Genomic DNA, 27,051 nt, shown 5'->3' with positions numbered 1-27,051 from the left:
GTAAATGGTGACTCTCCATATTTGCAAATGCTCGACCTATGTCATTTGCTTTGAAAGTAGTTACATCATTGTTATGCAGACTAATTAGGTTTGACAATGTCAGTCAAATAAAGTCAGCATCTCTTTATTCAGCATCTTTGAAACTCAAAATCACTTTATTCTAGAAGGACAAGGGCAACAGATGCATGTGAACACAACTGCCTGCAAGTCCCCCTCGAAGCCACTCACCATCCTGACTTAAAAATATATCGCCATTCCTTAAGTGTCTTTGGGCCAAAATCCTGGAACCCCCTCCATAATGGCATTGAGAATTTACTGACAGCACAGGGACTGCAGTAGTTTAAGAAGGCAGCTCACTACCACCTTCTCAAGGGAAACTAGGGATGGGTAGTAAATGTTAGCACAGCCATTGATGCCCACACCCCATGAATGAATTAAAAAATGTACTTGTATGGTGTTAATACCTTTGAAATAGTGATCAAAATATACATAACTTGCAAAAATCTATACCTTTCCATAAATGCATTAGAGCCTCAACTTGATACATTTCTAAGTGATGTAGCTCAACTTCAAGAGATAAATACACTTTCCATGATGATTTGTAAGTTCAAAACATTTCCATTATAACTCAAAACTATAACTCATGATACACATAATGTGTGTCTTATGACCAACTTTGCTATTTGTTAATATTAGTCATAAGTCATTTGTAACAAAGGAATATAATCTCAAAAAACGAGTCAACATACTGGATGGATGTTAAACAATTAACAGTGGAGACAGAAAGCAGTATAAGAAATTGGGAGATTTTCCAAATTTCTCAGTGAATGATTGTACCACATTACTGCTGTCCTCTTTTTTTTCTGGCAGGCTCCCTGAGGATCCCATGCCCTTTTTGGAGAGTCAGTCTAGCCCTGACTGACAGCACTGTATACAGATCTGGATGGCATCGAAGTGACAATGCTTATGTGGGACTGGATGATAGAGAGGTGACTATGTTTATACAGGAATGGATGTTCAAAAAATAGCCATGTTTGTGTGGGATTTTTTGTTGGACTGGTAACCCTGTTTATATAAGACAGTGTGTTGGACCACTGACTGTGTTTATGATTGGCTATGTTTGTGTATCAGAGAAATGACTGTGTTTATACAGAGGTATATTTTATTGAATAATCATTTTTATACAGGCATGAAAATTGGACAGCGCTGTGTTTATACAATGGAAGGCATGAAGAGAAGTAAGTAAATCTGTATACTGCTGGATGTTAGGAGAATAAAGGTATGAAGAGTGTCCTGGAATGTTACAGACCATGCTGAACAATAGTAAATTTAGTTCCATTAGGATCCCTTATCTTTACCTCTGTTTATTATCAAGGCATGTTAAACTTTCTGTATCACAGTCATGTGGTTAGCATGCATTCTTTGTGAAACGGCATCAATACCAAGTGTTGCACTGATAACTCGTCACCCTCAATTTTTGCTCTTGTGTTTTGATTTTTTTGCCTATTTTATGTGGACAAAATATTTCAACAGATCAGCAGGATTTAAGTGGATTGGGGCTTACTTTATTCCTGGCAGACATTTAGTCTGCATCACTCAGCATTTGGACTGTGAATCAAAATAGTTGGGTGACCCAGCAGTGTGCAGAGCAGTGAACTATGTTCTGTTTTTATCAGATAGTCTGGTGTAAGGGCTGTTATGGCCTGGTGAGCTGATTAATTATTCAAGTGTCAGTCAGTAACTTTGCAAGGGCAGGATGTGGCGTTATCAGCCTTGCACTTGGGAGTCTATTCATTCTGTGTGAGCAACGGTCTGTCAGCCATCTACTGAGCCAAAGCAGGTTGCACATAAAATGTGGCATAGACTTCTCACAACATGGATCTTGTCCCATTTAGCAGGCACTAAGAAGGATAGAAATAACAAATCAAGTTTCTCAACAGAGTTCTATGATGCTGTATTATAAAAGGACATTAGTGCCATAGGGTTAGTAAATCTGCATCTGGATTTTTAAATTGCATTCGATTTTTTTCTTTTCTGTGTATTTTTATTATACTTTATAAAATTTGTGGATAAGATTTGTGATTAATTCATGATATAGATTTGTCATGATGAGAGATTAAAATCCCATAGGTATGCAGAAAATTTCTCAGCAAAAGTGTGACCAATTAAGAGACCTGGGCAGACTTACTGAAGGGGCTTCTCTAAATGTGAGCTTCTCAAGTAAATACAATGGTTAAGATGTAAATTGGTTAAGTTGTACCAGCACAATTGAGTCCAATGGTGTTCATGAAACCACCATCGATTGTTGGAAAACCCATCTGGCTCATTAATGTCCTTTAGGGAAGGAAAATACTGTCCTTACCTGGTCTGGCCTACATGTGACTCCAGACCCACAGCAGTGTGGTTGACTCTTAACTACCCTCTGAGATGGGTTAATGAATGCTGGCCCAGCCCTCATCCCATGAATGAATTAACTATTTAATTCAATTGAACTATTGAACTATTGAATTTCCCTGCTGTTGTCAAAGATTGACTACCCATTCAATACTTGTAAAATAATGTAGCTCTCTCCTGATAATTATTTATTCAGTGCATGAGCCATGCAGTTGAACATTTCTTTTTTGCTTCTGACAGGTCAAATTTCTGTGTGGGTAAACTTGTCTGCAAAGGTTGCCTTGAACCATGCAGCGCTCTGAAAACTGGTACATTCAAATAAGCCTGTTGGACTATAACCTAGTGTTGCGTGATTTTTTTTAAAGTTGAACCATTTTGACATGGAACAAAAAAATCAGGGTTGACCTGGAATAATGGGTTTGATAGACAGCTGTAAGTGGGCCAATGTCATTGACTAGCAGCAGTCCACTTACTGGAGAGGCTGCTGATACCAAATCCTAGCAACAATCAAAACTGGCAGTTCAATAATCAAAAGGGAATATTGCCTAACAAAAACAGAAAGTGCTGGAGAAACTCAGCAGGTCGGGCAGCATCTGTAGAGAGAGAAACAGAGTGAATATTTCAAGTCCAGTGACTCATCATCAGAACTTAAAGGAGCATGGAAAGTGCTAGTGACAAGTGGGGTGGGGTTAGGGAAGGAATGAATACATGGAGATGGTGCCGACAGAGAGAGAGAGAGAGAGAAAAAGGAGAGGCAAACAGAGGTATTGTTGATGATATCCGACAGAGATAAAGTGCTGGGTATGGTGCTTAACAAAAAGTATGAAAGATGGAAAAATGGGTTGAAAAATATGGGAGCAACCAAACAAAACTGCTCCTTAGGGTGTGGGCGAGGTATTGCACATGGAGGAGTGTGTGCATGTTCTGAAACTGTGAAACTCAATGTTGAGTCCTGAAGGCTGGAAGACACCAAGGCAGAAGATGAGGTGTTGTTCCTCCAGTTGGCATTGAGCTTCACTGGAGTGCTGCATCAGGCCCGAGACAGAAGTGTTGGCATGTGGCACGTTAAAGTGGCAGGCCACTGGAAGCTCAGGGTCATTTATTTTTTCAGACAGAGCATTGGTGTTCTGTAAAGTGGTCACCCAGCCTGCATTTCATCTCCCCAGTGTAGAGGAGACAACAGCCCTATTTCCTAATATTTCCAATAGAGCCCTCAGTCCTTATACTGCTAACAGCAGGCTCAGTCGACTTTGAGGACCTAGTCTCTTTACCATGTGCCAAGCAGGCTACAGATACCCCGTTTGTGGTTGCAAGGGAATGCTGTTATCCACTACTCAGCATTGTTGCTTCGGTTGATCAGAAAAAGGATGTAGATATTCACATCCCTACTTTCTTCATGTACCACCTTAAGCATGAGGGAGCAGGAAATGTGTGTTCAATCAGATTTTTTTTCTCCTCTTACAAACTGTATTTTCTTGCCAAAGTGCTGTTACATGTGAAAGATAGAGGTCAATTTTAACTCGGAGTGGTTTCAGGCTGTAGGGTCAGTGCAAAAATCACTCACATTTCATTCAGCTACCAGTTTAATTACACAGGCTTACTTACATGTATTCCAATGGAATCAAATGTAAATAAAGGTGGGTTTTTCACCTGATTTGTAATTACACAAAGGCAATAACTTACTGTTATGCCAAACAATTAACAGAAAATCCTCACAAATGATGAGAGATTGGAGCAATATGTTGACCGCAGGGATTTCTTAGGAATGCTGAAATACTCCAGAAGAGCAAATAATGCCAGTTTTCAGACCATCAAGTTTCATTTCTTTAGATTGGGACTTTACAATTTAGCTGTTAGAAAGTAGTTAGAAAAGTTAGACACCAAGTCCATTACCATCTATCCACCTCTTTCAGTTTCACGTTTAGATATGTCAAGGTGATAAAGTGCATGTTTTGCTAATTTTTCTTCCTAGTTTTGATAATTTACTTTTAAATCTTTACTCAATTTCTTCTCCTATTGTCCTATCCACATGCCTTATTTCAGTTTCATACCTGACAACTATTAGGGCTCAATTTCTTATGACTGAGTCTAAAGTTGATCACTTTGCACCAAGCTTTTAAATCCACGTTATCACTGTAAGTTAGAAATAGCAGGGGGTGTAATAGAAATCCCAGCATTTCACACCAGTCTGAGATCAATACATAAAAAACTACAAGCTGCTTCCTGCTCTTCAACCTGTTTTCTTTTTACCTGTTCTCACATCTTATTCAAATTGAAGACACTGTGCATTTAGGTAGCTGTTCTTAATACAGAACTTCGCCAAGGTCCTTTTCAAAATACAGGTATATTATGTAATCGGATCCTTTATTATCCTCTTTAGAGGTGCTACTTCCACAAAAAATAATAAGCAGATTTGTGAAGCAACATATCCAATCCCCTTCCAAATTCATGTCTTTTTTTCATGCTGCAAATTCGTACTATTTACTAAGTTGTTTTCACCTATAGATTTTCTCTAGCCAACTCCAGGGGAGGTGGTTGAGTAGTGGTCATATCACTGGACTAATAATACGTAATCCCTGTGGATGTAAGTTAAAATTCTGCCACGGCAGATCATGAAATTTGCATTAAATTAGAAGGAAGTCAGGTTAGAGTCATCGAGATAAATAGCAGATGTTTATGTCCAACTCATCTATGTCGACCAGATAGCCCAAATTAATCCAGTCCCATTTGCCAGTATATGGCCCATATCCCTCTAAATTCTTACAATTCATGTACCCATGAAGATTCCATTTAAATGTTATAAGTATACCAGCCTCCTACACCTCCTCAGGCAGCTCATTCCACCCTTTGTTTGAAAGGTTGCCCCTTACGTTCCTTTAAATCTCTCCTCTCTTACCTTAAATATTTGCCCTCTAGTTTTGGACCCCCTCCCCTCATGATTTTATAAACCTCTATAAGTTCACACCTCAGCCTCCGACACTCCAGGGAAAATAGCCCCATCCTTTCTCTTTGGTCAAACCTTTAACCACGGGAACATCCTTGTAAATCTTTTCTGAATCCTTTCAAGTTTCACAACATCTTTCATATAGCAGGGAGACCAGAAATGAACACATCATTCCATATTTGGCCTAGCCAATGTCCTGTACCATTGCAAGATGAACTCCCAGCTCTTACACTCAACACACTGACCAATAAAGGCACCGTATGAAACAGCTGCTTCACTATCCTATCTACCTGTGACTCGACATTCAAGGACCTATGAACCTGCTTCCCAAGGTCTCTTTGTTCAGCAACACTCCCCAGGACCTTACCAGTAGGTGTATAAGTCCTGTCCTGATGTGACTTAACAAAATGCAGCACCTCCCATATCTGTCATCCTTACCTGATTTAATATATATGTGAAGGTCTGCTCTGGGATCGGTGATCCACCCGGACCAAACCTGTGCTGTACTGGGCAGGAAGATCTCTGAGAGTCTTGCACTCCTCAGGGATACGATCGCCTACGTGCAGGACAGGGGGGTGGACATCTGCCTCATCAGCCTGGACCAGGAGAAAGCCTTTGACAGGATATCGCATACATATATGAGGGATGTCCTCTCCAAAATGGGCTTTGGGGAGGGAACGGAAATTGGATCAGACTGCTCTACACCAACATTGTCAGTGCAGTCTCAATCAATGGGTGGGAATCAGATAGCTTCCCTGTAAGATCTGGAGTCAGGCAGGGATGCCCTCTCTCTCCTGCCTTGTTTGTGTGTTGCATAGAGCCATTTGCCGAATTCATCAGGAAGGATGTGAGCCTGAGAGGGGTGACTATTCCTGGCAGCGGGGGCCTGCAGGTTAAGGCCTCCCTGTACATGGATGACGTCGCTGTTTTCTGCTCGGATCCGCTGTCCGTGCACAGACTCATGTGCATCTGTGACCAGTTCGAACGGGCCTCGGGGGCCAAGGTAAACTGAGGCAAGAGCGAGGCCATGCTCTTCGGAAACTGGGCCGACCAATCCTCGATCCCCTTCACCGTCAGGACTGACCACCTGGAAGGTGCTGGGTATTTGGTTCGAGGGGGCTGGGGCGTGCGCCAAGACCTGGGCGGAGCGGATCAGGAAGATGAGACAGAAACTAGGCAGATGGGGGCAACGGTCGCTCTCCATCGCGGGAAAAAACCTGGTCATCAGGTGTGAGGTACTTTCAGTATTGCTATATGTGGCACAGGTCTGGCCTATCCCCAGAACCTGTGCCGCTGCAGTCACCCGGGCCATCTTCCAATTCATTTGGAGATCAAAGATGGACCGGGTCCGAAGAGACACAATGTACAAAGACCAGTACAATGGGGGATAAAACACGCCCAATGCCACCCTCACCCTGATGGCCACCTTTGTGTGTGGTTGCATCAAGCTGTGCATGGATCCCCGGTACGCAAACACCAAGTGTCACTATGTACTGAGGTTCTACCTGTCCCCAGTGTTGCGAAGGATGGGCCTGGCCTCGCTGCCGCGGAACGCTCCAAGTAGTTGGACCGTTCCGTATCACCTGCCCTTCGTGGAGAAATTTATGAGGAAAAACACCTTTGACCACAAGTCCATCAGGAAGTGGTCAGCATGTAGTGTCCTTGAGACCCTTCAGGAAAAGGAGAGGGCGGATCCTGTCGAGCGGTTCCCTGGGCAGACTGTCAAAGCCATTTGGCAGAATGCCTCATCGCCAGAACTTTCCAACAAGCACCAAGACATGGCTTGGCTGGTGGTGAGAAGGGCTCTGCCTGTGAGATCCTTTATGCACGCCCGGACTCTCTGCCGCACCGCACGCTGCCCTCAAGGTGGCTGCGGTGGGGACGAGACTGTCACACACCTCCTTCTGGAATGTGCCTATGCAGAGGAAGTCTGGAGAGGAATGCAGTGGTGCTTGTCGAGGTTCATCCCGAGCAGTGCCGTGACACGGGACTCCGTGCTCTACGGCCTGTTCTCTGGGACTCACACCGAGACGAACATTAACTGCGCCTGGAGGATCATCAACTCGGTGAAGGACGCTCTCTGGGTGGTCGGAAACCTGTTGATCTTCCAGCTGAAGGAGTTGACCCCGACTGAGTGTTGCAGACTGGCACATTCCAAGGTCCAAGACAACCGTGTAACATCGGCCTGCCTAAAGAAGAACAGGGGGGTCCATGCGGATGTTTTTTTTTGGGCTCTGCTGATGCCTCAGCCAAATATAGGTGCATAAGATTGAGAAATGCACAGACCTGTATATAACTATGATAAATTCTGATCTGTGTTTGTAAATGTTGACGTATGTATGGCATGACCAAATGTACAGACCATCAAATCATTTATGAATAAAGTATATTTTTGAAATATAAAAAAAAAGTGACCGCAGAATCACAGTAATATGGTAGATCCTGAACCGCTTTCTGAAATGACTTTGCAAGCCACTCAGTTTCAGAGTGTTTAGGGACGGGATAATTAGTGCTATCGGTAGACAATGTCTGAAAGGCCTTTCCCCATTGTGCCTTTGCAGTAGTTGCTCCAAACTTTACTGTCTTGAATAGTATGTAGTGATGAAGAAAGTGAGGACTGCAAATGCTGGAGATTAGAGTCGAGGTTGTGCTGCTGGAAAAGTACAGTAGGTCAGGCAGCATCTGAGGAGCAGGCAAATCAATGTTTTGGGCATAAGCCCTTCATCAGGAATGGTAAGTACATGAAAGTCTGTTAAACCTACGTTCTTTTTTGTCTGATGTGGTGGAGAAAAAGCGTTTGTTGAGTGTGTGACTTCTTCCGAGGATGTAAAACAGCAGAGGTCACATTGCAGGTCTGGGGGAGTGTGGCCCTGAGCTAGAGCAGGGCTGACTGCAGGGAGAGTAGGTGGCAGTGCATGGCTGCGAGTGTGGAGCAGAGGATTCGGAAGAACAACCGTTTCTGGAGGCTTTGGATTTGTTGGAGGTACTGGTTGTCCCATTCAGGTTCAAATTGTGGTGGTCTGAATGTAGTCCAGAGTCCATGTGGGATCAGTCGGTTCTGTAGGCAGGCACTAAGAAAGGAGATGTGGCTGTGGTAGTGAGCCTGCTTCAGGATGTGGCTGATGAGTTTCAGGGCAGAGGAGATGACCTGGGTGTGCAGTGAGAGAGAGTCTCACTGAGGTCCTTGTAGAGGGAGGAGGAGAACTTCTTCAAAGTGGGCATTTTTGAAGGAGGCTTCGCAGTAGGGCTAAAATCAACAAGAAGAAAGTGAGGACTGCAGATGTTCGAGATCAGAGGTGAGAGTGTAGTGCTGGAAAAACACAGCAGGTCAGGCAGCAACCGAGGAGCAGGAGAATCGACGTTTCGGGCATAAGCCCTTCATCAAGAATACCTTGGAATGTGCAAGTATGCAATGCTAGGCTTGCACGGGATAGCCAAACAGAACTCATTAAATAACAAACGCCAAACAAGCTAAGCTCTCTTCACATACCTAATGTTGTAACCTGCTTTTACAACAAGAATGATCATCATTTCACAGAGATTGCCATCTCATTCGAATGCTTGCAATTGCTAATTTTCTATTTGGTAAAGTTTAAGTACAACATTACTGTTGAAAAGAGTACAGTTAGTATGCTGATGCAGTGAGAAATTACAAAGGCAAATGGAAAGTTTGCATTTGTTGCAAGGGATGTGGAATATAAAAGTAGGGAAGTTCTTCTGCTGCTGTACAGGACCTTGCTGAGACCATATCTGGAGTACCATGAACAGTTTTAATCTTCTTGTTTGAAAAAGTATATAAATGCATTGAAAGAAGTTCAGAGAATGTCCACTGTAGCCAATCCTGGGATGAAGGTCTCATTTTATGAAGAAAGGGTGAGCTGGTTGTGCCTGTACTCATTGGAGTTTCGATGAACCAGAGGTGATCTCATTGAGGTGCCTGACTTGAGGGGACTTGATAGAGTGGTTACTGGATGGATGTTTTCTCTTATGGCAGAGACTAAAACCAGGGCCCAGTTATAAATAAGAAATTTCCTTTTGAAATAGGGATGAGGAGAGATCATTTCTTTCAGGGGTTGATAGTCGATACAATTCTCTTTTCTAAAAAAAGTGGAGACTGGATCATTACATTTGTTTGAAGTTGCATTGCATAGATTTTTGATGCATAAATGTGTCAAGAGTTTTGAGGAACTGAAAGAAAAATGGAGTTGAGTCCACAATCAGGTCAGCTTTGAATGGTCAAAGGATCAAAGATCCAAATGCCTACTCCTGCTCCTAAGTCCTATGTTCCCACATATCTATATTTAAATATAACTTTCTTGTCAATTTAATAGAATCTTGAAATGAATGAGTTATTTCTAACAGGTTAGTTCCAACTTGGACAGGTTCAGGAAAATTTCAGTTCACTCAAAATTTGATTTTCTACGCTTTGTTTAAGACAAAATCTTACTGATGTTGAGGGTTTAGCAACGATTTTTTTTCCAAGCATTAAAAGGCATGCATGTACATTTCTTCTGATGTGAGAGCATGTGTTAAGAGTTGACTTCTTATTTTCTTATGCTTTTACCTTTTTTCTTTTGCAGCAGGAAAATGCAGTAGTAACACAAAGGCTTTGCTCACGTTTCCTACAGATGCGACCACAGTTGACTTTTGATCTAATGTTGCTCTCTTCAACTTCACCACAGTTTAGTTGGAGGTTCTGGCAGCTTGCCACGCGCTGCTTTCAATGGAGGATTTTATTAGCTTTGTCTCCAGCTCATTACAAATGATCAGGATGAACATCTGGTTCGTTTAAAATAAAGTAGGAGTAAAACAAAACAACTTTATTTAAGATCATAAGCAAGTGGAATTATTATAATCAGAATTGGGAAACTGTCGGATAAATCTCCATCACTATAATGCTGAAGCTAATGATTAACTGCTTCAAATCAATGTACACATTAAGCACTGATGAATCTAAGCAACTGGCAAGTCAAAATAAGCTGGAATTTATAAGCTTAATAGCAACACTGAGATGGTCATAATATTGTAATATAATCTATTGTTATTTTTAAGGACAATGAAAAATGAGCTATAAATAGACTTCCTGCTCATTTCCTCCCTTACTTTCCCAATACCGTTTTCCTCAATTCTCCATTTTTCTGAGTTGATATTTGATTATATATTTTCTCATTATTTTGCTTTGCTCTCCATGAACTGAAACCTCCACATGGAAACAAAACTTTGCAGAGCAATATAATGCCACTTAAACCAGTTTTAGAAAACAAAATTAAATAGACCATTTTTTTCACAGTTCAGATAAAACCATGAATATAAGAACTTTTAATTCATGTTCAGCTCAGCATAAATAAACTAATTGGGTGCACCAGTAGAAAGAGCTTATAATTACGTAGCACCTTAGCACATTCTGACATGAACCTCACGCACTTTAGAACCAACAGTGACCATCAAGATGTTGATAAACTCAATAGTGTCCAATTTACATATGGTAAATTCTGACAAATGGTAAAGGAAACGAATGACTAATTAATTTGTTCTTCAGAAGGCTAATCTAACATTAGAATGACACTTTGCTCTTTGAACAATACAGCAGGATCTTTTTTATTCAAATGAACACAAATTTGGTGAAAGATAGCACCCATTTATCTCCTGGAAGAACACATTCTCCAATAAAACAAATAAGGTCTACAGATCAACTACAATCTCATCAAGCAGACAAGAGGAGTGTGAAAGCATCAATCGTGCTGTGTGAACACAGCAACCCAGAGAGTAAATTCTGTACCTGATGGTTTGCTGTCTGTCTGATGTATCACCATGTTGTGTAATAGGGGCAACATGATGAGCTACCACTGAATGAGGAGCATTAACCTTATGCACCTGTTCCTGCTTGCTGGTGCTGTGTGAATCACGTTGGGTCAGCTCGTATTAGATAGTGCTTGTGTGCCGTTCTTTGTGCTGGTGCTTGCTGGAAAAGAGTGACAATATATTCACGCAGGGTCAGGGTCTTGGACAGATGCAACAAAAAGATGAGGCATGAGTTCGGACCTAATGACAAGGATAAGCAGAAGCAGATGAGTGGTAGCACATTGCAGTTTTTAGGGGCTTATGCCACAAGTGAGCAGGAGCATTAGGTCAAGAATAGAAGAAGGAAAATGGCCAACATTGTGGTGTATGCAGCCTCTGACCACACAACATCTCGAATGCCACACATCCACCGTCTGTCAATGATATCAGCAGTAAATTTACCACGCGACACTATTTCTACCAAGTTAAAAATCACACAACACTAGGTTATAGTCCAACAGGTTTAATTGGAAGCACTAGCTTTCGCTCCTTACAACCACCTGATGAAGGAGCGTCGCTCCAAAAGCTAGTGTGCTTCCAATTAAACCTGTTGGACTATAACTTGGTGTTGTGTGATTTTTAACTTTGTACACCCCAGTCTAACACCGGCATCTCCAAATCATGTCTATTTCTTCCAGGTTGTTGTGAGTCAACTTGATGTGCCAGGGTTTGAAGACGTGTGAAGCAGCTGTTAGTAATGCACGTGGAGTACATGCAGCAACTGTTACTAGATGGGGAAAGTTGTTGGCTGAGAGTGTACAAAGAAGTTAACTGGAATGTAAAATTAATCTATCCAATCAAAGCTTTGCTCCAGTTTTGAGGACAGGAGAATGTGTTGAGTGTTTGGACAGAATAAAATGGATCTTGCTTGGAAGGGTGGCTTCTGCTATGTAGGAGGGTAAACCATGGGATTGCAGGAATTTAAAGCTGAATCTTACCTTGGTAGATCAAGAAACAAAACTAAATATATTAATGTCACCCCTTTAAGATACTAAAACATTCTAAGCTGATGCATAAGAGAATTATAAAGCAAAATTTCTCACTGAGCTACAATATTAGAGTAAAGGGCTTAAAGTTAGGTCAACTTTGGTTAGTTGGTTTCCACAGAAATAGAGTGGTAGCAACTTTTAGGGAGGGAGTTACAGAGCTGGACAGTTAGAGGCATTATGACTATTTGTGAAACAATTAAAATTGTACATACTCAAGAAACCAAAACTATATGAGTGCAGATATTCTGGAGGTTTGTGGGGCTGTTGGAGGTTACAGGTTAGGCCACAGAAAACAAGGACAACAACTTTAAAACTGAGATATTGCTTGACCCAGCAAGTTCTACAAGCACAGAGATGGTAAGAGAACATGATTTGGTGTGAATAAGGACATAGGCAACAGAGTTTTGAATGACCTCAAGCTTACATAGGGTACACTATGTGAGAGACTAGCCAGATTTATGTTGAGTAGTGAGGTGTAGCTATAGCACAAACATGTTTGAGAACTTCACTAGCAGATTAGCTGATGCAGGAGTGACGTTAGGCAATATTATAAAGGTGCAAATAGCTGTTTTGGTGATGGTGTGGATGGGCTAGTTATAATTCAGTTGGGGATATTCCATGAAAATGTAGATTTGGCAAGGTGAACTTGATTCTGAAATACTTTAATCCATTTCCAGCATCTTCCATTTTCACCAGAAAGGGTAGAGGCTGCAGGCTAGTGTGGGTAAAGAGCCTATCCCTACAGCCCAACCCAGCCTACCCCCTTTGCAGTGCTCGGCATGTCCTCATCCTCCCAAAGGATTTTCATGCAGTTAGGCTAATTTTTAAAGGACTTATGGTTCACATACCCTCAGAACAGTCATGAACTATAGTGTGAATGATGGACCCTTTTGAAAGGCTAGTTCAAAAAGTCTTCCCCATGACCCCCTTATGTCATGCTACATCCCTCCACCTACCTCTACTCGGTTCCTTATACACTTTGTGCTGGCTTTACCCCTTCCTATATCTTCACATTGCTTCCCATACCCTCCATGCAAAGCTATACCCATTCCACATAATATGGCAGGGAATGGCATTGATCCACCCTCCTTCTAATATCCTCTAGCTTATCTCTCCACGCTTCTAATATCCCACTTACTCTCAATCCAAATATGTGCATTTTCATGCCCCTTCACTCACTATACACTCTGTAGAACCAATTAATTCCATACGGGTATGTGGAAAAGCTTTTTTAAAAAGCAAGTTATTCAGTCAAACCTTCCATTTTCTTAAGAAAACTGTTTTGTTACAACAGTATAAAAATGTCAAGCATATAAGCCCTTTAAAGTATTAATAGCTAAACTGCAAGTACCTGTAATCCCATTATCTCTTATACTCTTTATTGTAAATAAATAATATGAATTGACATAATAGGTCATGGCTTAAGAGCTGTCAATCAACCAATGTTTTCCCTGGGATGCAGCTGTTTCCATGGTCTAATGGATGTCTGGACTCTTAGCCAAGAATTCAGAATGAGACTTGGACCTATTAAAAGCATTTCTGGTATTGTAGCTGGGTCCAGTGAGTGATTCTGTTGTCATTGACTGTTTTGTCTGCTCCCTCTACATATGATCATTTATTTGTCATGACATCATTTTCTGTCTGAGGGAAACAGAACATCCTCCCCAGACATGGCTACTTTATTAAGATTTTCAATATCCGAAAATCGGAGTGGCCAGACCATTGACATAAAGCCTGATGTCGTACATTAAATGTTTCACACACTATCATTCAAAATCACATCTCCCCTGTCGGAGTTACCGGCTGGTCTGCCAGACTTCCCAATCCTCCCAAGTGCCCAACTGTCTATATGTACAGAACTAGCAAATACAGCTTTCTAATGTCATTGGGCAGACACAATCAACTATCTGCTTTGCTATATATTGAAACTCACCCCACTCCAGCGTCTTCATCTGTCCTAAACCTACCTGTTGATCACTGAAACATAGCAGGCAGTGCATAACATAACACAACATATAGCAACTTAAAAACACTCTGATAAATCACTTGCCAATGAGCGTAGAGTGTATATACTAGAATCATTCAACAATAGTCGATGTTAATTATTACTATAGTTACTATTGATTCCTAAATGAATCCTTGGTAGACAAGCAGGAGGTTGGAAGAACACAGCAAGCCAGGTAGCATCTGGAAGTGGAGAAGTCAATGTTTCAGGTGTAAACCTTCTTCAGGAATAGGGATGGGGATAAGCGGAGCTGCAGATAAACTTGGGGAGTGTTTGGGGCAGGGTGGTGAGCCAGGGATAGGTAAGCACTACGACCTGGTTGGTTAATGAGAGGAATGAATCTGGTTAGTAGCTAGAAGGAAGATTGATCAAAGGAATGGAAGGTAAGGGGAGAGGCTGAGAAGGGAGTTGGGGGATAGGTAGGGAGACTATTTGAAATTGAAAAGTTCTTCTCCAGGCTGTAGGCTGCCCAAGCAGAGATGAGGTGTTATTCCTCCAGTTTGCAGTTAGATTCGCTGTGGCAATGGAGAAGGCCAAGGATAGTTGGAAAGGGAGTGGGAAAGGGATTTAAAATGGTTGGTGACTGGGTGGTCAGGGTTAGCCCCTGCGGGTCCAGTTGAGATGCTCAGCAAAACGTGCCCTTTTACATTTGGTCTCCTGATGTAGAGAAGACCACATCAGGAACACTGGATGCAGTAAACTAGGTTGGAGGAGAGGCAGGTCTCACTTGGAAGGGCTGTTTGCACCCTGGATGGAGGTGAGGAGGGGGGGTACCGGCAGGTTTTACATCTTTTACGGCTGCAGGGGAAGGTTCTGCCTGCACAGCCTACAGCCTGGAGGACTCAACACTGAGCTCTCCAGTTTCAAATAACTTTCTTTCCCATTCCCTGACTCCCTTCCCAGCCCCTCCCCCTTTCTTCTATTCCTCTGACTGACTCTCCCTTCCAGCTACCAACCGGATTCATTCCTCCCATCAACCAACAGGTCGTACCCTCTACCTGTGTTCACCTATCCCTATTTCAACAACCCCCACCCCCCAACATCCTGCCCCCTCCCTTACCTGCAGTTCCCCTTACACCCACTCCCAGTCCTGAAGAAGGGTTACACTGGAAACATTGACTTCACCACCTCCCGATGCTGCTGGGCTTGCTGTGTTCTTCCAGTCTCCAGCTTGTCTACTTTGGATTCCAGCATCTGCAACTTTTTTAGTCTCTAAATAAATCCTTGTGTAACCTAAGACTGTCTGCTGTTATGGAATGGGAAAAACTAGCCCAGTTTTCCGTATTCTTTTGTGCAGCTTTGAAATTCTTGCTTGTCAATGCAAGATCTCTGGACTCAGACTTTATTCCTTTCCCACCCTTCATGTCATTCCCAAATATTTAAATTGCTGAGTCATAAAGTCATACAGCATGGAAATAGGCCCTTCAGCCCAATCTGTCCACGCTGACCAGGTTTCCTAAACTGAACTAGTCCCATTTACCTGTGTTTGACCCATATCCCTCTAATCCTTTCCTATCCATGTACTTGTCCAAGTGTCTTTTAAATGTTGTAATTGTACCTGCCTCTGGCAGCTCATTCCATACACACTCCACTGTCTGTGTGCAAAAGTTGCCCCCCCCCCCAGCTCCCTTTTAAATCTTTCCCATCTCACTTTAAATCTATGCCCTCTAGTTTTGGACCCTCCTACCCTGGAGAAAAGACTTTGGTTATCCACCTTATCTGTAGCCCCTCGTGAGGTCTATAAGGTCACCCCTCAGCCTCCTACACTCCAGGGCAAAAAAAAAGCCCCAACCTATCCATCCTCTCCTTATAACTCAAACTTCCAGTCTCAGTAGCATCCTTGTAAATCTTTTTTGCAACCTTTCCAGTTTAATAACATCCTTCCCATTGCAGAATTCCTAGACCAGTGTTGTACACAGTACTCCAAATATGGTCAAATATACTACATCTATTCCCCAGTCACCTAGAAACATGACATTTCCAGCTTAATAACCATCACTCAAAGATTACATTGCAGCTTTGAAATTACTTCATAATGACTAATATCTCTTTTTGTAATTGTACATGTTAATTTAAAAATTGTCTTTAGTCAGTTGAAGCTTTGTTGTTTCATTATAATCAACCCAATGATGGCTGGACAAAAGATTTCAATTCTCATCAGTAAATACTGTAATTAACCCAGGTAATTTCATTGTCTGTGTTCTCAGTTAAGTGTAAGATAATTCGGCTCCATCATATGGTTGGAATCAACCGCTCCACCAAGCCTGGAGTCTATAAATAATCCAGTCCGTACTCACTGTTTATGCTAAACTAAAGGAAACAATCAAGATTATTCTCTTCCCCTTGTTAAATACAGTGGAAAAATACACACTAGTAAAAGCGATGTAATGTCAGCAGATAAGCCTAATGTACATCAGGGCAAAGAGAAAGAAATGTACACAATTTCTGTTTGTTAAAACCCTTGGGTTAGCATTCCATAGCTGAAGACATGCAGTGGTGAGTGTGATTAAAGTCACCAATGTATAGTGCAGGTAGTGGACTTGCCGACTTCTTTTGTGTATGAATGAGGAATGGCTAAACAATAGCAATGGGGAAGGTTCAATCCACCCATTTCCATGATGCAGTTTCTACCACCCCATCTGAGGGAGGAATGTAGCACCATGGGTAATGTTGCATTCCTTTTTATACTCTGTGGCAATACTGTGGACAAAATCATCGTGGTGTCTGAGTGCAGTGAGATTGTGTGAAATGGTACATCTAGGGGGTAGGGACCCTAATTTCTTGTTTGTGTATTTTCCCAACAGTACTATATTCATTGCTAAGCTGGTGCTGGTGGTTGGGAGGTAGGGATTGCTATTTGAGCACCTACTAACGGACCTATTAAAACCTTTTAGTCCATTATCTTTCTCTAATAATTCATAGATACTTAAATATTTCTCACTGCATTGTACATGCTGAGTGACACACTATATTGCTGCATTATTGTTGGACTGATAAACATGGAATAAGTGAACAGGTTAATTCAATGGGCTACATGTCTGGTATGTCATTAGCATGGGTTAAATTCCTGCTCTGTCAAAGGTGAAGCTAGGATCTGCTTCTTTGCCCTGCTGCTGAGAGTGGACAGAAATGGCAAATCATCACTAAGTAAAATTGGCTTGGGATCCAGCATCAGCTGACAATAAGCCAAGGACCTGCCTTTCAGCATTGTATCTTTGGGAACATGTAAAGCAATGGGAAGAATATTAATCTCTGCCTGGTGGAAACAGAACTGGAATGCAGCTAAGTAGCTGCACAATGACGTACTGCCTGGCTATTGCTTGATTTTTTTGCCCACGGTCATCTCAACTGAACGCTTTGTTAAAGTGGTTAAACTAATATTTTGCTGAAGGCAGGAGACTCACCAATGCATGCAAACAGGGATCCTCTCATATCAATATTCTAACAGTCAACTATAAATCCTGGCAGTAAGGAGGAGGAGAAATTCTATCGATTTCCTCACCGGGGCCAAAAGGAATAGGAATCACCGGGATCCCATAAAGTTATGTCGGTACATCTGCTGCCCAGGAATCCCAACCATCTTTGGCCTATTCCTTCCCTCCAACTCCAATGACCTATGTTTGTGACAGTGGGAGGCTTTAAATCCAAAAGTTTGATCTATCCAAAGCTGGCTGATCGGATGAAAGTGACATTTGAACCTTATCCAACTCTGTCCCCTCATCCTCTCCTAAACATAAAACTAGTTCCCAGTTCGAATCCCTGACTCAAAACCCACCCACCCAATGTCACAGCTGTCAGGAACTTGTTCGGGCTGGGTGACCATCTCTGGCGTTTTTCTTGGTTTCATCACATGACCTATTGCCTCTACCTGCACTGCCCAACATTCCCATCCTTGTGGTTCATCAACCTCTGACACCAATCAGAATGTGAACAGTCTCTAGATCAATACCTGATCTTCAAAGTCAATCAATAACTTTATTCCTCAGGATCACATGTTCTAAATTCATAACCAAAATGTTTCAAAAAACGACATAGGTTTTCACTTTTTTTTCCTCGTTGCCCTGGAGATTAGTCTTCAATACTTGGAGGTTTTGGGAACAATCTTTGAAGGCTGGCAATGCAACTATGACAATGACTCAGGATTTACCATACAAATACTTGGGCTACAAGAGCAGGTCAGATGGGAGTTCTGCAGTGAGTAACTCACCTCCTGATTCTTCAAAGCCTGTCCACCATTTACAAGGTATAAGTCAGGAATGTGATGGGATATTCTCCACCTGCCTGGATGGGTGCAGCTCCAACAACACTCTAAGAGCTTGACAACTTCGAGACGAAGCAGTCCACTTGATTGACACCCCATGCACTTACTTAAACATTCACTCTCTCCAACACTGATGCACAGTGGCAGCAGTGTGAACCATGTACAAAATGCACTTCAGAAACTTGCCTAAACTCCGAAAACAGCACCTTTTTCTAAAGATGAATCCTTTACCACTTAGAAGGTCAAGGGCAGCAGATGTGCATGAAAACCAATATCTGCAAGTTCCCCTTCAAGTCACATTCCATCCCGACTTGGAACTATATTGGCATTTTGTTTTGATCTCAACTGATTGCAATACTGGACAAGTCAGCTTGCAAAGTGAAACCTGACATGATAGATCGTAGCTTTTATGGCTGAAATTTGCATAGCAAATATACAATGGTCAAAGAATGTAATGACCTGATGTTGTCATAGAATCACCCAGTATAGAAAGAGGCCCTTTGGTCCATCAAGTTTAGACTCCAAAAATATACTACCCACTCTAGTCCCACTTCCTTGCACAAGCCTCATAGTCATGAATATTATGAAACTTCAACCTCATCCAAGTATTTTTTAATGGTTATGAGGTTTCCTGCCTCAACTATCCTTCCAGACAGTACATTCCAGATCACCACCATTCTCTGAATAAGACATTTTCCCTCAAATCCTCTCTAAACCTCCTGCCTTTCACTTTAAAATTAACACACTATCAATACCTTTTAACAAAAGAACATTGATGTTAATTATAAACAAAAGAAAAGAAAACACTAACCACATTACACCAGACAAGAACTACTTGATACAATCTTATTACAAATATCAGGAATACATATTCAAACCTTTTACCGTCAACAACAACCTTCCAGATACTTAAACCTCAGGGAGTAATCACCCTATTTTCAATTTAAAGTTTCTCATTCACTTGGTATGACAGTAAGTTGTTTCTGGATTCTTTTCTTAGTGACTCTAAATGCATGCAGAGCAAACACTTGGACTTTCTATACCATCAACCTCTAGGAGTTTTCCATATCCAGTATTTCTTCTCATAAGCCACTCAGAACTTTGTCCTGAATCTTGATTTTTTTTTTGGAGACTACTAAATGCACAGCACCAATTTGCTCTGATTAGAACCAAGCATTCTGCCTGACTTTCTGTATAGTTCTGCCCTGCAGTGATTAGATTAGATTACTTACAGTGTGGAAACAGGCCCTTCGGCCCAACAAGTCCACACCGCCCCGCCGAAGCGTAACCCACCTATACCCCTACATCTACATCTACATCTACATTTACCCCTTACCTAACACTATGGGCAATTTAGCATGGCCAATTCACCTGGCCTGCACATCTTTGGACTGTGGGAGGAAACCGGAGCACCCGGAGGAACGTGCAAACTCCACACAGTCAGTCGCCTGAGGTGGGAATTGAACCCGGGTCTCAGGCGATGTGAGGCAGCAGTGCTAACCACTGTGCCACCGTGACTCCTGTCACTAGCAATAGCATTAAAAATCACACAACACCAGGTTATAGTCCAACAGGTTTATTTGGAAGCACTAGCTTTTGGAGTGCTGCTCCTTTAACAGGTGGTTGTGGAGAATAAGATCGTAAGACACAGAATTTATAGCAAAAGTTTACAATGTGATGTAACTGAAATTATATATTGATAAATTATATTTTTCAATATATAATTTCAATTATATCACACTGTAAACTTTTGCTATAAATTCTATGTCTTATAATCTTATTCTCCACAACCATCTGATGAAGGAGCAGCGCTCCAAAAGCTAGTGCTTCCAAATAAACCTGTTGGACTATAACCAGGTGTTATGCGATTTTAACTTTGTACACCCTAGTCCAACACTGGCATCTACAAATCATGACTAGCAATAGCAGTTTATTTTTCTTTAACGCTGTTTTTCTAAAGTACGAACTCTTCACCTTAAGCTATTTTCCAAGGCTATGAATGTTCATTAGAAATGCCTATATCAACAAACTTCAGCAATCTCTGCAATACTCAAAGAACAAATTAAGAATGAAGCTAAATTTCTCTTCTTAACACATACAATACAACAATATAAACGAAACTTTCTGTACAGTTTAAAATCCAAGTTTCTAAATAGTAAAAATGATATCATGAATCTTCATCACAGCTGCTTCACTGTTGCTCGGTCAGTACCCCAAAATTCCCTTCCTAACAATATTGCGAGTATAGTAATGTCACATGAACTGTAGGAATTCAAGAAGGTAGCTCACTACCACCATATCAAAGACAAATAGAGATGGATAACAAATGTTGGTCAAGCCAGCAATACCCAGGCAGAAGTGTCATCTGATGAAGAAGCAGTGGTCCGGAAGCTTATGATTTCAAATAAACCTGTTGAACTAAATCCTGGTGTCTTGTGATTTCTGACGATGTAGCACCATGAAGTGGAAACATGATGTACAATTGCAGGGATTGGTACTGGGTCCACTTTTGTTTGTCAATTATGAAAACAATTTGGTTGAGGATTTAGGAGGCATGGTTAATATACGCTTATGGATGACACCAAAATTGGTGGTATAGTGGACAGCTAAGATGGGTATTTAAGACTGAAAAAAGATCTTGATTAATTGGGTAAATGAGCTGAGGAGTGGCAAAATATTGAGTGCAATTCTGGTCTCCTTCCTATTGGTAAGATGTTGTGAAACTTGAAAGGGTTCAGAAAAGATTTACAAGGATGTTGCCAGGGTTGGAAGAGAGGCTGAATAGGCTAGGGCTATAAGGAGAGGCTGAATAGGCTGGGGCTGTTTTCCCTGGAGCGTCGGAAGCTGACGGGTGACCTTATAGAGGTTCATAAAATCATGAAGGGCATGGATAGGATAAACAGACAAAGTCTTTTCCCTGGAGTGTGGGAGTCCAGAACTAGAGGGCATAGGTTTAGGGTGAGAGGGGAAAGATAGAAAAGTTGCCATAAGGGGCAAGTTTTTCATGCAGATAGTGGTAGATATATGGAATGAGCTGCCAGAGGAAGTGGTAGAGGCTGGTACAATTGCAACATTTAAAAGGCATTTGGATGGGCATATGGATAGGAAGGGTTTGGAGAGGTATGGGTCGGGTGCTGGCAGGTGGGACTAGATTGGGTTGGGATATCTGGTTGGCATGGACGGGTTGAACTCTATGACTCTATGCCTCTAAATGAAGTTTAGATTTGATTAGATTCCATTCGGCCCAACAAGTCCACACTGACCCTCTGAAGAGTAATCCACCCAGACCCATTTCGCTCTGACTAATGCACCTAACACTATGGGCAATTCAACATGGCCAAATCACGTGACCTGCACATTTTTGGACTGTGGGAGGAAACTAGAACACGCAGAGGAAACCCACGCAGACACGGGGAGAACGGGCAATTTTAATTTGGATAAATGGATTAATTTGGATATTGCATTTTGATAAAACAGACAAGGGCAGGTCTTACACAATTAATGGCGGGCCCTGGGTAGCATTGTAGAACAGAGAGACATAGATGTTCAGGTACATAATTCTTTGAAATTTGCATCACAGGTAGGCAGGGTGTTTAGGAAGACATTTAGCATGCTTGTTTACATTGCTCAGAAATTTGAGTTTCGGAGTTGGACACCATGTTGAGGTTGTACAGAATGTTGGTGAAATTTCTTTTGGAATACTGTTTACAGGCTTGGTCACCCTGCTATAGGAAAGATATTATGAAATTGGAGAGCATGTAGAAAAGATTTATCAGATGTTGTTGGGAATGGAGGGTTTGAGTTAGAAAGATAAGCTGGATAGGCTGGAGGTTAGGAGGCTGAGGGCTGATCTTACAGAGGTTTATAACACCATGAGGGGCATAGAACAGGATAAACAGCAAGGGTCTTTTCCCTTGGGTGAGTTCAAAATTAGAGGGCATATTTTTAAGGTGCGAGGAGAAAGATTTAGAAACGACATGAGGGGTAACATTTGTTTTACACAGGAACTGGTTTGGATGTGGAATGAACTGCCAGAGGAAGTGTTGGTGCAGGTACAGTTACAACATTTAAAAGACATCTGGATAAGTACATGAATATGAAACATTTGGAAAGATATTGGCCAAATGCTGGCAAGTGGGACTAGTTTGGATTGGCAACATGGTTGGCATGGACTAGTTAGACCGAAGCACCTGTATCCATGCTATGACCTATGACTCTATACAGTTCTGATAGTCTTTCCATTTATTTTACTGGCATCAACAGAACTTGTGCTGGAGTCCTGCTGCCCAAGACATTAAATGGATCCAATTGTCATATTATATTGCAACTGGAATCTTGTTGTATTATTTGGTTCTATTCTAGAGTAATGTTTGCATGAATGCAAAACAGTAGCATGAAACATACAAATAATGCATCCTACAACACGCAATGTGAACTATCTCTGTAAATCTGTGTTGTTTCTTTTTATTCACCCAAGGGATGTGGACATTGCTGTCTCAGCCAGCATTTATTGACCATCTTTCATTACCATTGAACTGAGTGACTTGCTAGGGAATTTCAGAGGGCAGGAGAAAGTGAGGACTGCAGATGCTGGAGATCAGAGTTGAGAGTGTGGTACTGGAAAAGCACAGCAGGTCAGGCAGCATCCGAGGAGCAGGAGAATCGATGTTTCGGGCAAGAGCCCTTCATCAGGAATGAGGCTTGTGAGCAGAGGGGGTGGAGAGATATATGTAGGGGGGTGGAGGGGGGTGGGGCTACGGGGAAGGTAGCTGACATGTGATAGGTAGATGGAGGTGGGGGTAAAGGTGATAGGTCAGTGAGGAGGGTTGAACAGATAGGTGTGAAGGAAGATGGACAGGTGGGACAGGTCATGAGGGCAGTGCCGAGTTGGAAGGTTGGAACTGGGATAAGGTGGGGGGAGGGAAGATGAGGAAACTGGTGAAGTCCACATTGATGCAGTGTGGTTGGAGGGTCCCAAGGCAGAAGATGAGGCATTCTTTGTCTAGGATTCAGATAGTTAGGGTATGGCGATGGAGGAGGCCCATGACATGCATGTCCTTGGTGGAGTGGGATGGGGAATTGAAGTGTTCAGCCATGTGGTGGTGGGGTTGGTTGGTTTATGTGTCCCGGAGATATTCTCTGAAGCATTCTGCAAGAAGGCATCCTGCTTCCCCAATGCAGAAGAAACAGCATCGGGAGCAACGGATGCGTGTGTGGAAGTGAATGACTATGGAAGTGCAGGTAAAACTCTGCTGGATATGGAAGGCTCTTTTGGGGCCTTGGACAGAGGGAAGAGGGGAGGTGTGGGCACAAATTTTGCAATCCCTGCGGTGGCATGGGAAGGTGCCTGGAAGGGAGGAGGGTTGGTGGTGGTGGACCTGACAAGAGAGTCGGGGAGGGAATGGTCTTTAGGAAAGCGGATAGGGGTAGGGAGGGAAATATATCTGTGGTGGTGGGGTACATTTGTAGGTGACGGAAATGGTCAAGGACGCAATGTATACGAAGATTAGTGAGGCGGAAGGTGAGGACTGGGGGGGGTGGATCCTGTTGCGGTTGGAAGGGTGGGGTTCAAGGGAGGAGGTGCAGGAAGTAGATGAGATGCACTGGAGGGCATCATCAACCACGTGAGAGGGGAAATTGTGGTCTTTGAACCATCTGGTGTATTCCGTGGTGGAACTGGTCCTCCTGGGAGCAGATGCAGCGGAGGTGGAGGAATTGGGAATAAGGAATAGCATTTTTGCAGGAGGAGGGAGGGAGGAGGTGTAGTCCAGGTAGCTGTGGGAGTCGGTGGGTTTGTAGAAGATGTCCATGTTGAGTTTGTCACCGTTGATGGAGATGGAGAAGTCCTGGAAGGGAGGGAGGTATCTGAGATGGTCCAGATGAACTTAAGGTCAGGATGGAATGTGTTAGTGAAGTTGATGAACTGTTCCACTTCCTTTTGGGAGCACGGAATGGCACCAATACAGTCATCAATATAGCGGAGTAAAAGATGGGGAATGATGCTGATGTAACTGCGGAAGGTAGACTGTTCCACAGACCAGATGAAGAGACAGCTGGGGCCCATATGGGTGCCCATGGCTACCTCTTTCATCTGGAGGAAGTGGGAAGGTTCAAAGGAAAAATTATTGAGGGTGAGGACCAGTTCAGCCAAACAAATAAGAGTGTCAGTGGAAGGGTACTGGTGGGGACACTGGGAGAGGAAGAAATGGAGGGCTTGGAGGCTGTGGTCATGGCAGATGGGGGTGTACTGGATGTCCATGGTGAAGATGAGGCATTGGGGGCCAGGGAAATGAAAGTCTTGGAGGAGGTGAAGGGCATGGGTGGTGTCCCAAACTAGGTGGGGAGTTCCTGGACCAGGGGGCTAGGACAGTATTGAGGTATGTGGAGATGAATTCGGTGGGGCAGGATTAGGCTCAGCTGATGGGTCAGCCAGGGGAGTCAGGCTTGTGGATCTTGGGTAGGAGGTAGAATCGGGCAGTGTGGGATTCCCGAACTATGAGGTTGGAAGCTGTGGGTGGGAGATCCCCTGAGGTGATGAGATTGTGTACAGTTTGGGAGATGATGTTTGGTGATGGAGGTTGGAGTTGTGGTCGAGGTGGCAGAAGGAGTCTTCAAGTTGGCGCCTGGTTTCAGCGGTGTAGAGGTCAGTGCGCCAAACTACCACTGCATGCCCCCCCTTTGTCCGCTGGTTTGATGGTGAGGTTGGGGTTGGAGCGGGGGTCGTGGAGAGCTGCGCGTTATGAGGGTGAGATGTTGGAGTGGGTGAGGGGGGTGGATAGGTTGAGGCAGTCAACATCCTGGTGGCAGTTTGAAATATAAAGATCGAGGGTGGGTAACAGACCGCCATAGGGTGTCCAGGTGGATGGGATGTATTGGAGGTGGGTGAATGGGTCCTCGGAGGGTGGGCAGGAGTCCCGATTGAAAAAGTAAGCCTGGAGGCAGAGGTGGTGGAAGAAGTATTTAATGTCGCAACATATATTTAATTCATTGATCCAGGAGCGGAGGGGGATGAAGGTAAGGCCTTTGCTGAGGACTGATTGTGCAGCAAAGTGTCAGCTCCATTATTATGAGTTTGGTGTCACATATAGGTCAGACAGAGGAGAATGGCAAATTTCCTATGGGGTATTTATGATTCAGATAGGTTTTGTTTTCAACAAAGATTAACACGCAGTCATGTTGAGGCTAGCTTTTAATTCCAGATCCAAACTGAATTCAAATTTATCCCTTAAACATGGTGGAATTTGAATCATGTCCCCAAAGCCTTAATCCAGGTTTCTGAAATACTAGTTCAGCTGTACTACCATAATGACATCAGCTCTGTACACACTCGCATTAACCAAGCCATGTCTTCCTTCAGCTGCTTCCGAGTACACAAAGTTTCCTTTTACTGCCAGGATCAGGTCAAATGTCAAAGTAGTTGACAACAACAGAACGGTTGCAATCAGTAAATTTTTCTCCATACAAACAGAACATTATTTTAAATATGGTAATCTATGGAGTAAACTACAGTACAATCTTGTATAGCTACTCTGTATTTTTTTTAATCAAAAGACTACATTTTATTCAGCAAACTGAAAGAGGAGTCTTTATTCTGAAAGATCTGATGCATCCATACAAATGGCTATTCAATAAGACATAAACACAAAGCAGAGCAGAGAAGTCATAATACAACAATATGAACTTGTCATGCCCCAGTACCTCCTTTGACCAAGAAAGAAGCCATGCATTTCACATGCAAATGTGTCTCCTTGGAACCCATTCTGTGAACACGTACGGCTGCTGAACAGGTGCATACAGTATCCTTTCGGTCACCGGTTGGCAATGGAGGACACACAAAGTTCTTTATATCTTTGCTAATACTGAATAAAACCTCTCAGGGTGTCACATTCAGGTTTAATCACAAAAGTAACAGAGTGTTCTTGACTAAACTGAAAAATTCTGCAACTCAAAATCCATTTTATAAACACATTAAGTACATTCATAACAATGCTTACTATTAATTGGTTTAAAGTTTCCAATGTCAACTTTATCAATTGTCCATTTTACATTTTCTCTCTAACTCCTTCTCTCCTGAGGTCGTACATCAATCCCTGGTAAAGAAGGAAGCGCAAAGCTCATTCCTAAGTTTCCCTTAAAGTCATTTTTGAAATATGTATAACAAAGTGGCTGTGTATAGTCTGATTTCTACTCCAGAAATTATGGTTCAGAATGGAAATCATCACTTGGATTGTCACTTAGAGAAGCCAGATGCTACCTAAAATTCAGTGGAACAGGCTATTATTACACCGCTATGCCACCTGTTTTCAACTTTAACATGAACTGAATGGAAAAGCAAGTACAAGAAACAGAAATGTTGCATAGCACCATATAAACCAGGTATGTCTCACGCCTTGACCTGTTCTAATTCTCCTGTTCTGATCCCAGTTGGGACGCGGACAGGAGAAATATTGTTGTCTACAGTTATTTAGAAAAAGTCAAAATTAGGCAGCGTTTCCACTTCTGGCTGGTATATGTTAACCGGGAACAGAATCAGATTTGTCTCCACTGTTGATGAGCCTATTGATATTCAGAAATGGATGAATGATTGCTGCTGCTGCTGCTGCTGCTTTGTATACGT

The 27,051-nt window shown here is 42.5% G+C and overlaps 1 protein-coding gene and 1 long non-coding RNA gene across 2 annotated transcripts in view; one reads left to right on the top strand and one right to left on the bottom strand.

The window, feature by feature from the left end:
* LOC140464963 (genetic suppressor element 1-like) overlaps positions 1–27,051 on the bottom strand; it is a 305,622-nt gene that overhangs the window by 180,122 nt on the left and 98,449 nt on the right. The window lies entirely within an intron of this gene.
* LOC140464964 (uncharacterized) lies at positions 886–10,084 on the top strand. The gene is made up of 3 exons (XR_011955035.1): positions 886–989; positions 1,188–1,238; positions 9,919–10,084. It is a non-coding gene; the product is annotated as an uncharacterized lncRNA (long non-coding RNA).

Source organism: Chiloscyllium punctatum, chromosome 41 (genome assembly GCF_047496795.1).
Source record: "Chiloscyllium punctatum isolate Juve2018m chromosome 41, sChiPun1.3, whole genome shotgun sequence".
In the NCBI taxonomy this organism is placed as follows: domain Eukaryota; kingdom Metazoa; phylum Chordata; class Chondrichthyes; order Orectolobiformes; family Hemiscylliidae; genus Chiloscyllium; species Chiloscyllium punctatum.
This window is presented reverse-complemented; position numbering and strand designations above follow the sequence as displayed.